We start from the raw sequence: 13464 nt of genomic DNA on the forward strand, positions 1-13464 counted from the left end.
TTATACTTGTTTCAATATGAGATAAGGTGTGTTTTACAACCTCAAACCCTCCTAGGGTAATTAAAACCCAGAACGTCAGGATGAAGGACCCTTTTATCCTAAATCAACGTCAAATCTGACCGCAATTCTAACTGGAGGATCGGTCTCTGTTTTGGAGACAGAGGGACTTTCATTGATAAGATCTAAACAATAGAACTTTGCGTAAAAGTCTGAAAAACAGTTAAAGTTCGATGTGTCATCACAACGGGCTGTTATAACAGTATATGCATTATTTGTATCTTGTTGTGATTATGTTTATGTGGTTTCAGAAGTGCAAAGTCTCTGTCTAATTCCTGAAATATTTTTTGTTTTAATAATAGGCCCGTCACTCAGTATCTGTATCTGTTAAAACTGTCTGCCTAAAGATTTTGGTTAAATTGGATATCAGAAAGCTGAATAACGGAAAATTAACCAAAGATAGTTTAATCTTCCCTGTTAGAATTCCGGCATAATAAAGCAGTTAATTCGCTCAAGAGCCAAAGGGTTGAGTCAGAAAGAGCCCCCTGATCACCCCCCCTTTTTCTTCCGTAGAAAAGGAAGAGACTGCTGTCTCTCACCCTCTTCTGCTCTCTTCGCACCTCTGACCCTCTTCTCGCTTCACCTTAACTTTTACTGCACCTCTTCTCCCCCTCTTCTGCGCTTCCTGCATTTTGTTTCTTTTGTTCAACTTTGTTAACCCAAAGTTAGCAAGAGACATTACTTTATATTTTGTTTCTTACTAAAGTATTTTCGTTTATTAATCTATTTTTATCGCATGACTTTCTAAGTTTTCTACGACACATTTTTATCTTTTATAAGTATAGTAAAACCCCTCGCGCTGTCTTTGCCTTTTTGTCCCACCGTCAAATTACATCGAACTCGCGACTCCAGCCCCGCAGAACCGATCAGAACCTTTTTGTCAACCCACAAACAAGCCACCTGAAGAGCTGAATCCAAGCCGGGACGGAAGCAGACGAGCCCCGCCGATCCAACCGCGCAGCTGACCCAGTCTACAGACCCGAAATCAGGTTCGTCAAACACCAGGACGCGGACCTAAAAAACTGCATCGGTACTGTAAGACGCCAGGGCGACTGTAATATCAACGGCAAAGTAAGGTTGACCTTTTAATGCAACTCTTGGTTTAAACGTTGGTGACAGTTAAACTCTGATCCGAGTTCTGTTGACATGCTAATTAGAGCCAGTTTAAGTCCGCCAGAAATATTATAAACCAGCCCGTAGGTCTGAATCACTCTGGTCTTAAGCTTTTTATATCCACATTTAACCCTTTTTCACTTGTCTATTCAGTGTTGCACTATCCTGTATTCTCCTTTCTAGGTAGTCAAATAAATGTTTATAACCTTACGTCGTTGTGAGAATCATCCGTTCTGTACAGAAAGTTCGGTCACTGATAAAGGCTTTGGTACGAACTAACGCGTTCAAGACGAGACTGATAAAATTTAAACAATCAATTACTTTAAACTACTAACAGGCATTAAACCTTCACCAAGGTTAAATAAACATCTTGTCTTATTTTGGTGTCCCTCTGTCGAAATAAATCCTAAATTTTAGTCTTGAGTTAATTCATAATTAATTCAGCGACTATTATATTCTAGCCATAATAAAAGTAGGCTTACTCTCCTACAAAGTTACTGTATATGAGCACTTGCCTGTCTCGGGTAAAAAAATGACAGATTTAATTTTTAAAAAATATGAGAAAAACACACACAAACTGCAAGGAACATTTATTTAGAGACATCTGTCTTGAGGTACTGATACTGTTTTAACTGTTATACATTCATCTTTAACCGCTTATCCCGGGGTCGGGGGGGGGGGGGGGGGGTGTGCTTGAGCCGATCCCAGCTGACATCGGGCGTGAGGCAGGGTAAGCCCTGGACAGGACGCCAGTCTATCGCAGGGCACATAGAGACGAACAGAGACAGACAACCATTCACACCTACGGGCAATTTTAGAGTCATCAATTAACCTAACAAGTGCATCTCTTTGGATTGTGGGAGGAAACCGGAGTACCCGGAGAAAACCCACGCAGACACGGGGAGAACATGCAAACTCCACCCAGAAAGGCCCAAAACCTGGAACCTTCTCGCTGTGAGGCGACAGTGCTAACCACTACACCACCGTGTAGCCCAACTGTTATACAAAAAATACATATACACATAACGATCAGTTTGGAACAGTTTCTGGAACCGATAACAAGCCCACTTGTTACAGTCAGAGTCAAGAATCAAAATATTGCTAAATAAGAAGTAAATACATAATACAAATGGCATAGAGATTGTAAATAAATAATAATATGTGAAACAAACTTTTTAATTGATCAGAAAAATTATAAGTACTTGATTAATAAATAATTCCAAAGAACGAATAAAATATCATCAGCCACGAGGATCATGGTTAAAAATAAAACACATTTTCTTGACCACCTCTACAGTGTCCTTCACACCTGACCTGGTGAGAAGACAGCTGAAAAGACTCCGCTTTGGCAAAGCTGCAGGCCCCGCTGGTGTATTTCTCATGGTGCTTAAAGCCTGTGCCCCCCAGCTGTGTGGAGTACTAAGTCAAATATTCAGCCTGAGCCTGCACCTCCAGAGGGTCCCTGTGCTGTGGAAGACATCCTGCTTCGTGCCTGTGCCGAAGACACCGTGTTCCAGTGGCCCTTAGGACTACAGACCGGTGGCCTTGATGTCCCACATCATGAAGACCATGGAGAGACTTGTCTTGGAGCAGCTAAGGCTTATGGTCCTTCACTGATCCGCTACAGTTCGCCTACCAGCCCTGCCTGGGAGTTGAGGACTGCATCACCTACCTGCTGAACAGAGTCTACAGTCTTCTGGACAAGCCTGCGAACACTATGAGAGTCATGTTTTTTTTACTTCCCCAGGGCATTCAACACCATCCGTCCAGCTCTACTGGGTTGGAAGATGTCTGTGATGTAGGTGAAGGCCCCCATTGTGTCCTGGGTCATGGATTACTTGATGGGAAGACCACAGTATGTATGCCTACAGAACTGTGTGTCTGACAGGGTGGTCAGCAACTCTGGGGCCCCACAGGGGACTGTCCTCTCTCTCCCTTCCACTTCACCTCAGACTTCAACTATTGCTATAAGTCTATAAGTCCTGCCACCTTCAGAAGTTTCCTGGTGAAATAGTTTGCTGCATTGGAAAGGGGGATGAAAGTGAATACAGGACTGTTGTGGGCAACTTTGTCACTTGGAGTGAGCTGAATCATCTGCAGCTCAACATGACTAAAACAAAGGAGGGAAAGGAAGGCGAAAACACCTGTGACCAGTGGCGGGGTGTGCATTTCACACATAGGCCTTCAGTGATTTCCTACTTAGTCAATAAATTATTAAATACCTTTCATTATACCATCATTTATAATACCAGGGCTGGAGAGAGTATTTAGAAACACGCTTAAGCACTATTGGGCATTGCATCACCTCAATTGTGTACAAAATGGACTATTCTCCGGCGCATTATAAAATCAATAAACCTGCATCAGCAATTAAAACATATCTGGAGGGCTACTGTCAAAACTTAAAAACGAAAAAAAAAAAGATATTTCCAAAAAGTTTTATTTAATGAGTCTACAATGAATATGCAAGCTTTATCAAGATTGTACAATAAATTGCAAAATCGCAGTTTAATAACAGAAAGACACTAACAAGACGGACACACTTTGGCGATAGCGACACAATAAACAAGTCTCAAGCCACTTTTTCATGACAAAAACGTGACAGTATTTACATACATTGCCGAAAAACAACATTTTTTTCTTCCATTTTTTGCATATTTGTCATTTTAGTTCTTTATTATGGATTTGATATGAACGAAATATGTCATGGCTCGGGCTGCCCCAATTTATTCGGGGACGTATGTTTGTGTGCACTCTGCTCTTTTCTGAGTTTCTTTACTTTCAGTGTGGAGAGCGCCAGGAGGCGGGGCTGATCCACTCAGGCAAGCGCAACGAGGCACACCTAGTTCCCATCTCCACTTAATCACCTGCTCCATAAGAACCCAGCTCTGACTCCACTCCTGTGCCAGATAATTCCGTCTCATCGCCCTGTGCCTCGTTGCCCTGCCTGCCACGCGCCCGCCTCCAGCCTCCAGCCGCCTGCCTACGCGGACACCTTGTTTTAATCTCTTTTGGACACTTTATGTTAATTCTTGGACTTTGTTAATAAACTCCTGTGTTCAAGGTCCTACTCCTTGACGATCCGCAAAGGACGGGCAGGCAGAGGTTCCGCTCTTTCTCCCAAGCGCCTGTCTACTCCGCCACAGCTGCCCCTTCACCACCGCCTTTCCCTCGTCCTGCCCTACCAGAGATTTCCCCGAGGCGCCTGCCCCGGCATCTCCTGAGGAGCCCGTGCAGCTGGGGCGAGCCCGGCTTGCTCCTACGGAGAGACATTGACGCCTGTGCAACCAGCTCTGCATCTATTGTGCCCAGGAGGGACAGTTTCTCGCCCGATGCCCGGAGGTGCCAAAAGACTGGGCTCGTCAGTGAAAAGGGGGGCACTGATGAGCCGATCCTCCTCCTCCTCCGCCCTGGGTCCTACTCCTTGACGATCCGCAACAGAAATAAATCATAAAAACATATTAAATGTGAAAAAAATAAATAAAATGTTTGCACTCGGCTGTGTCCCCCAAAATACTTATTTTAACACAAAATCCATTCTCCTTTGTTTCTGCAAAAAGAGTTCCGCAGTTCCAACAATAAGTCCTTTTGTATTGACATGGAGGCCAATGCTCGAGGCCAATGCTGAAAGCCGCGTCTGTCCAGTTGTGTTTCTTGCATATGTTTTAATTCGCTTTAAGGCTGAGAATGACCGCTCAACGGAAGCAGTGGACAAAGGGATTGTCACAGCCAAATAAGCCAGTGCGTTAAGCTGTCCTATACTCTCACTCAGTTCTTTGATCCCAAGAAAATCAAGGAGATCCACTGGACTTTTCCCTCAAAATCAGTCATGGCATACATTACAGTCAGTTCTGTTTTTAGTCGGGGCAGGTTGAACAGTGCGCTGTGACTTTGTGTTAAGCTGGAAAAGGCTGTTTGTCGAAACTTTCTCCGGTATGTCTGGAAGTGCTGGGGGTCAAGAAGGGAGAGAAACAATAATTTTTCGTGGGCTTGAAATCGATTCCGTATCTGGCAAAGAATGTTGTCCAGAATGTTGCTTTGGAGTTGTTGGTAGTGTGCACAGAGGTTACCTTGCGCCGTGCCCTGGCCTCTGCGCGGGCTTGAACCACCTGAGATGCTCACCATTTCTTCATAAATCTGACTGAATCTGCCCCGGCGTGCTCAACTGTGTCACAAAACTCATTCACCCTTGCCATGCAGAATTGTACATCCAATGTTTTCTTCTGTAGTACTCCCACAAGCACATCAGCATGATCAAAAAGCCCATTAAATGTGTTGGCGCTTATTAAATCCATCTGCACAAAGAACAGTGTCCTCATCATACTCATCATGATGTCCCAGTATGTGATCAAACAACTCCTTTAGCGTAATCCTCTTCTCATGGACTACATTCACCAATCTTGATGTATATTGCCACCGTGTTGGTGCAACATAAGGAAGATGCCGCTTGCACATGTCATCAAGTAGCTGAGTGCGCTTTGGAGATCTGGAGAAGAACACAGCGAGGCCATTCAGGTTGGAAAAAAAGACCTTGCATTCTTTAAGCTTTGAGGCTCCTTGAGTCAGTACTTAATTAAGACAATGTGCATAGCAGTGAATTAATAAGGCCATAGGTGCCCTCTCTTTAACTTTCGCTTGCACCCCATTTAGTCCAGATGCCATTACCGTCGCGTCATCGTAACACTGTGACACAACCTTGTCCAGACAACATCCATATTCCTTGAGGAAACGTAAAATATGAGCAGCAATGTCATCAGCTCGCTTGCCAATAGTTACATCCTCATATTTTGACAAAACGCTCCTTGACACCTGATGTCATTACATAGTGCAGGACAAGGGTGAGCTGTGCAGCATTACCAACGTCTGTTGTCTCATCCACCATTACAGCAATGAACGGTGTATTTTTTATCTCTGTTTTGATCTCTTCTCCTATCACTTCAGCAATAGCAAAAATTAGGTCATTTTGTATTTTGCCTGATGTTCCAGTAAACACTCTGTTGGTGGACAGGTGGTAATGCAAGTCTGTGTCATGCTCAGCAAGAAAAGAAAGAAGTTCCATGTAGTTACCTCTGTAAGTGGACTGACTGCTTTCATCATGTCCCCTAAATGAAATCTCTTGTTTACCCAAGAACACGACACAATCAATCAGTCTTTTCAACATCTCCCTGTTTTTCTTCACCATTTCATTGTGCAGCTCTCTTTCCCTGCGCACCTGTTTGTTGAGCTGAGTCCACTCTGGTGTCCCCGAAAGTTTTTAAAAGCACCGTAGCTTGCAAGTGTGCAGACGTGCTTTGGTGGACATACACACCAAGTCAATCCTTTGCAAACAAAAGGCATTCCCAGCAGAACAATTTGCAGTGTCCATCAGAAGCCGTAAGCCAGGTGTACCGCTCATAGTTACTTGACTGGAAGTGGCGGACAAACCCCTTCCCCGCCTGGGACAGGTTAGCTAGCTCGGGGGTCGGCCGTCCTCCTCTCATGAGATCTAGCTTCTCTTGAAAAGTTTGTCTAGAAAACAGCCTTGCAAGTATATCTGCAACCAAATCAACTTGTTTCCCTCCTTCGGGAAATCTGCATAGCACCGCCGTGGCTCAAACCAGTGAGTATCCAATCACAGGACGTGTAAATGTCACGTTCAACTTGTGAGGCCAGCTAGAAGGCCTTAGTGACAACAACTCGTGATCTGATTGGGTATCGCAATAATCTATCAGCTGTATGTGCCCTTTCACTTACAGTGCACAGTCGCCCACATTGTTGATTCTGAAAGCCCCGGGCTGATTTCGTACAGCATGGCAACATAAGCTAGCTGAATTCTGATTGGATAAAAACTCTTACCTGAAAACAACAGCACTGGAAGGAGCATAATATGACATGAAGAGAATATGAATACTTTTAGATATTTAGGGAAAGTAAATTAAAATTTACTATAATCTTTAATTATGATGGTTATGTTAGGCCAGCAGAAAAGGCCTTGCTGGCCCTGATGGCCCACCACTGCCTGTGACCTCTGTCTTCATCCAGGGGGTCCCTGTGGACACTGAAAAGGAGTATAAGTACCTGGGGGTGTACTTTAACAACAAGTTGAACTGTTCTAGAAATGCAGAGGCTGTTTACAAAAAGGGCCAAAGTCGACTCTTCTTTCTGAGGAGGCTGAGGTCCTTGAACATCTGCCAGACAATGCTGAGGATGTTTTATGAGTCCGTTGTGACCAGTGCGATCTTCTTCTCTGTCACATGCTGGGACAGGCGGCTGAAGGTCGCAGACACCAACAGACTGAACAAACTGATCAGGATGGCTGGTGATGTCATGAGGGGAGGAGCTGGACACCCTGACGGCCGTGGCAGAGAGGAGGATGCTGTCCAGGCTCGGTCTATCCTGGACCATGTCTCCCACCCTCTCTACGACACACTGGCCCAGCAGAGGAGCACCTTCAGCAGAAGACTCCTCGCACCCAGATGCACCACACAGCGCCACAGGAAATCTTTCCTGCCTGTGGTCATTAACCTATACAATGCATCCCTAGGAGAGTCTGTCACCTCCTTACTGTAATACGGACTCAATCATAAACAATCTATTCTTTGCACATTTTTACGGTACTTTGCACATTATAACAGTACTTTTGATCCGTATATATTACTATTGCAAATTTGAAATTTTATATATACAGTACACAGTATATATACTGTTTTATATTTCTGTTTTTACAAATATATGTTATCTGTATAATATTGTTGTTGTTAAATATGTTGTTTGTACAGCTGGAGTATGCAACGAAAACAATTTATATAGTTAGCACAGCTCGGAAGGACTTGTTTGCCACTTTCAATTTTTTTCACTCTTCAGTACCCACTGAGGTGCCCTCAAGCTGGACACAAAAACTCAACTTTTACTGCTAATGTGAAGCACTGTGCAGGGCAGTCTTCCAGTGAAGGAGGAAGTGAAAAGGGGAAGGAAGACTACATTGCTTCACACTCACAGACAACAATGTTGTTGTAATTTTCCATTATAAACTTAGGACTACTAGCACAAACTATGAAAATAAGAGCAAGCTTGTAGAGAAACACATTTAATCCACACTAAAACTGTTGCTTTTATGTGGCAGGAAAATATCTTCTGTTGTGAAATATGTAAATGCTGCAAGGTTTATATTTATTTACTGTCCAACGTTCTGCAGAACTCATGTGTGCTGCGCATTTATGATACTGTGTTATTGTTTTAGAACAGGCAACCATTCACTGGCATGAAGGACTGTAAATTGAGTAGCACTTAGACTAACACTTGCTACTTCATACACTACTAGTATATAGGGACATAACTGAGCTCTTGGAAATCTTAACCTTGACCTAGAACAAAATAGATAATAAATATTCAGAGCTGAAGAATAAGTAGTTAGTGTCACTTCTAAATTACTCTGAATTTCAATCATTTAGCACTGAAGTGAAACATACAGTATATATATATAGTACATTAATGTGCAGTGTAGATTTATATTGAATGAAAGAACAAATTAAAATCTAATGAAACGATGCTAATGAAATAATCTTTTGATGGAGCAAGAGGAGGCTCAGCTCTGGTAAAAGTGACCTGAGCTGAACTGAAGGCAAGTGTGTGTGAGTGTTCATCATTTCCACATACAGTATAGCAGCTGCTAGTCTGGCTTACTGGATGTACAGTGCGGGTATAACACCTCACATGGATCAGAATGTCAGGCCCCTTCTGCCATCTTTGCTATCTGTTTTGCAGGGGAACCAATGCTGCACCCAGGGCTTAGTGCCGCCCAAGACAACTGTAATGGGTTTAAAGAAGTAAAAACCACCCAGAGCGTTTTTCCTCCTATGCCAGAATGTGAACTCATGCAATGCAATACTATAGCTGCAGTCTTTATAGAGATGTAGCCTAAAGATGACGAGTGCGTCCTGCATTTATGTCCTACACAAGTATGCAATATTGCTTACCAGCTATAGGGCATGTCTGTTGCTATTTTGGCTATTTTCATCTTCATGAATGCTTTTAATAACCTGACTCTCACCAGATGAATTTCGTTCCGCCTTGCTTCCTCTTAGCTCCACTCATCCATAGCAGAGGGATTTGGGGACCTCTGAAAAATGTTTTAGCCAATCAGGACCGCGGGGCGGGATTTTTATAGATGTGACATAGTGGAGATGGAACTGTTTTGATTCAGACAACAATGGTGGCTCGCATTGAGGAAGCAGGCGTCAACATCGATGCTGCTATTTCCTCCGTGTTGTCCAATCTGGCGAATATTTCTTCTTTAAAAGAACACCAGAGAATGGCTCTGAAGGCTTTTGTTGGTGGAAACAATGCCCCCCCCCCCCCCCCCCCCCCCTTCTCCCGCCTAGGTTTGTCAAAAACTTGATCTACCAAATGGCTCCACTGGTAGTGGTAGCGGCACAGATTTCGATGTCAGTGGTTGAAGTAGCCCATCAATAAAGATGACGGACAAATTATTTATCCAATCATATGCAAGGATTTTTGATAAGGCCCAGCCTTCTAAAATCCCTCTGCAATGGAGTGATCCCAGTTGAATGAGTGGAGCTAAGCGGAAGCAAGGCGAAAACAAAATGTATCTGGCAAGCGTCAGGTCATGGTTTCAAGGCATGAAGCAAAATTTAGCACACATTTATTTGCTTTTTTACCAAAATGTAAAATCTAAATGTTGTGGTTTTGTGGGAAGTTGTGTTCAGTGCCATTCACACACACAGGAAGTCAGGTCTTCTAGCCAAGAAATAGTGGCACCCAAAGTTTCACATTGACAGACCACATTCCAGCACTGGAGAAAATCCTCACTGTATATCTTGGCAAACAAAATATCCCACACATAGCCCCCCTAAAGACCACAGTGTGTTGTTTTCACACTTCAGCTTTTGAACAGATTAAACAAACAACATATACTATGTCATTCACCATGGCATGCAGATATATGGATCTTTTCCATATATGGACAGAGTGAACTAAGGTCCCCGTTTCCAGTCTTCATGCTAAGCTAAGCTAACCAGCTGCTGGCCACAGCTTTAAAATGTATTGGTTACATATGGTACTTCACAACATGTCTAAATATTCCTTTCCTTCCTAAAGTATCCAGTCCTGAGTACTGTGCATTTGATTGCATTATACTGTACAGCAGAGGCTAAACATAATTGAAGATGAAACCATACATAATTTGGACTGCACTGTTCGGAAAACATAAAGGGAGAAAAAAGTGACGTTATATTTGCAATCTTGAATCAAGGTTCTGCAGTAAACAAGATACAGGAAACTGCTTTATGACATACTGGCTGTGTTCTTGGAATGTGAATAGTCCTATAAAATAGAATATAACAGACAATGATCCATTTGTTTCCATAACATTATACACAGTGCATTATTGTATAACGGCACAGTCCATATTACCATGTAATGCTCCCTGACGCATTATATTACTTCTCATACACAGTATAAATGTAAGTGCAAGAATACTATGAAGAGAAACTTTCATTATTAGCAATGTTTTTGACACATTGTCTCTCACAATAAACTAATGAATAACTAGTGCTTCTTCACTTCTTTTTTTTTTCTTATTTCACTTAGTTGACTTTACTTAATGTTACCTCAATATCAGCAATTAAAATACATGGAACGTGTTGCAAGCATCATCTAAGAGGTGGAGCTAGGCTAGCTGCATCATCGGTGAAGAGGAAATACAGTGAGAGATGGATGGAGTAGTGAGCAATGAAAAGATTTTTCAGCTTTTTAGCAAATGGCTGTCCAATGCTTCCATTACACGTTTGAGCAATGCAGGAGGAAATATAAAAACTAAAACACCCTGCTTACGTGGTTGACGAGGATTCTACCATCTGGTAACAAACCGCCTTCATTTAAGAGTACTGGTGGCAGTGGAAACACAAAGACCAGATCTAGCGTTTAGGTACATGTCTCTACAGCTTACAGCCAAAATACTAGGGGGAACTGATGAGGTGGAGTGAAGCAGGGTTTTTACCTGCTACACAGACTCCATCTTTAGAGCTGTGGCTGTTGCCAGCTTCACTGTGTGCATGTATCTTGAGTTTTGCCAAATGAGTTGGTTCTTCAGGGAAGTGTAGGTTATATTAACTGGTACTGAATGAATGAACCAGATAATTTTAACTACAGGATCATGGAAACACAGTGGTTTAATAGATTTAATTTAATGTAAAATGTAAAAACACCCACAAGGTTGCTCTGCTGCTTTACATTGCCTCTGGTAAATCTCAGAAACATGACCATTTTCTTTTTCTTTTTTTTTTTACAATTGCATCACTGCACATAAAAAAATAAAGAGAGCTCACTAGCTAACATGGTATGTGACAAAAACCCACTTTGAGAGTTGTTGAAGGTGTTCCTGCCAGCAGCTCCCCCTGTAGTTGTATTCCACTCCGTACATTCATCTATCCGTCATTCCGCCTCACTAAATGTCATACTGCCAGTCATTCATGGACACAATAGTAAATGAACCATCATTGCTGATGGGAAACAAACACTAGTAGGAGGGTGTTCAGGCTGAGCTTCAATACAATGGAATAAATTAACACAGGGAGGGGGGACTGGAAAGAAAATCACCTAAGCAATTCAGCTGTTGCTGTATAGGTTTTGTGCATGTTTTTATTTTATAACACCGCATTATATTTCAGTGCTGTGTTTTTATTTGTCAGGTGGAGAGGTGTTACAGGCCATGTGAACACTCACATACATACATGCACACATTTCTGGCCTCAGCCCACTCAGCTGTGGCTGTGTTTTTACAGCTCTACTTCTCCCTGTTGCCCCCCCCCCGCTCTCCCACCTCCTCCTCATTATCATCATCATCATCTGCCTCTTCTGCATTTCCTCTGCCAGCCTTATAGATCTGCTTACAGCAAACATGTCCAACTCCAGCTCCCAAGGACATACTGCAGCACAGTGTGCCAAGACAACACACATAGAGTACATGTGTGAGTGGGTTTGCGTATGTGTGTGCGTGTGTATGTGTGAGTACATCTACAATAGGTGATGCACCTCTCTCCTAGTCGACCATATGGAAGTGTGTGTGAAGGAAGGGAAGGACAGTCATCCTGCTAGGACAGTTGACACAGCACAGATGCTAGGCCACAAACGAACACTTACATATGCACACGCAAACAGGCACATCACACACGCATTCATGCACACGCACACACTGCAAAATGTGTGGTGTTTGAGTGGTAATGAGGCTGCAGTGGGAGGATTGCTGGTATGACTCCCATTGCCTTATCCTAGGGGAGTTACCCAGTGAAATGACAGAGAGCTAGCCCAGACCACACACACACACACACACACACACACACACACACACACACACACACACACACACACACACACACACACACACACACACACACACAAGACAATCAGTCTCCTCTGGGCATATGAGCAACACTGAATATCCCATTAAGAAATGTCACTATCCAGGATTAATGTAAGAATATTGCAGCAGTTTATAAAGAGAAGAGGGGAAACTTTAATGATGCTGTATAGATTAGAGGGTAGCAAAAGAGATAGCACTATCCAGTAAGAGAATTGTTAAAACAAGGAATGTTGTCTATGTACTGTAATATGCAGAGTACAACAGATCAATTTTTTATTTTCAAATAAAAAATGGACCTTGATGCTGTCATTTTAGAACTCAAAATGTAAAATCAATCTACATTTCAAATAAAGGACCTACGGTTTAATGTATCCTCTATTTTCTTAAAATCAGCACTTAAAACATTGTCATTATGATCATGTTCATTATTATCGTGAAATTGTTGAATGATTCATTGGTAAGAAATAAGTAATGATTTTAAATGGCTAGAGGAGGCAATATTTTCTTCTTTTTCATTGATGAGGAAAACTTTAAAACATATGAGTTAAAAATGTTTGATGAGGAAAACAATCAAGGAATCACATTTGTGAATAATTAAGTTTAGTTTTGGGTGCAGTTGTGCCCTATCTTGATCAAAACAGCAGTTTAAAGAGGCACTGTATATATACCAGATTCTATTAATTATTATTATATATCAGCCTGGAAACCAGACGAACCAGCTCAGCAGTTTTATTTGCTCTGGCAGATATGTCTGGCCCCTCTCAAATTTGGACAGATTTCCAGCAAACTGGATCTCCAATTACATATGTTTATCTTGCCTGTTTTTTTTTCTTGATTCAAAACGGACCAAGCACCACCACCCCTGTCACTCAGGTCTACAATGTATGTGTTCTTTTATGTTGCTCTGATTTGATGCTGAAGTATCAAAATGAACT

The 13464-nt window shown here is 42.4% G+C and overlaps 1 protein-coding gene across 1 annotated transcript in view; it reads right to left on the reverse strand.

Annotated features, from left to right (window-relative positions):
* LOC310966028 (receptor-type tyrosine-protein phosphatase gamma-like) overlaps positions 1-13464 on the reverse strand; it is a gene marked incomplete at both ends in the record, with an annotated part of 771775 nt that overhangs the window by 136452 nt on the left and 621859 nt on the right. The window lies entirely within an intron of this gene.

This window comes from Echiichthys vipera (assembly GCF_963691815.1).
Source record: "Echiichthys vipera genome assembly, chromosome: X".
In the NCBI taxonomy this organism is placed as follows: domain Eukaryota; kingdom Metazoa; phylum Chordata; class Actinopteri; order Perciformes; family Trachinidae; genus Echiichthys; species Echiichthys vipera.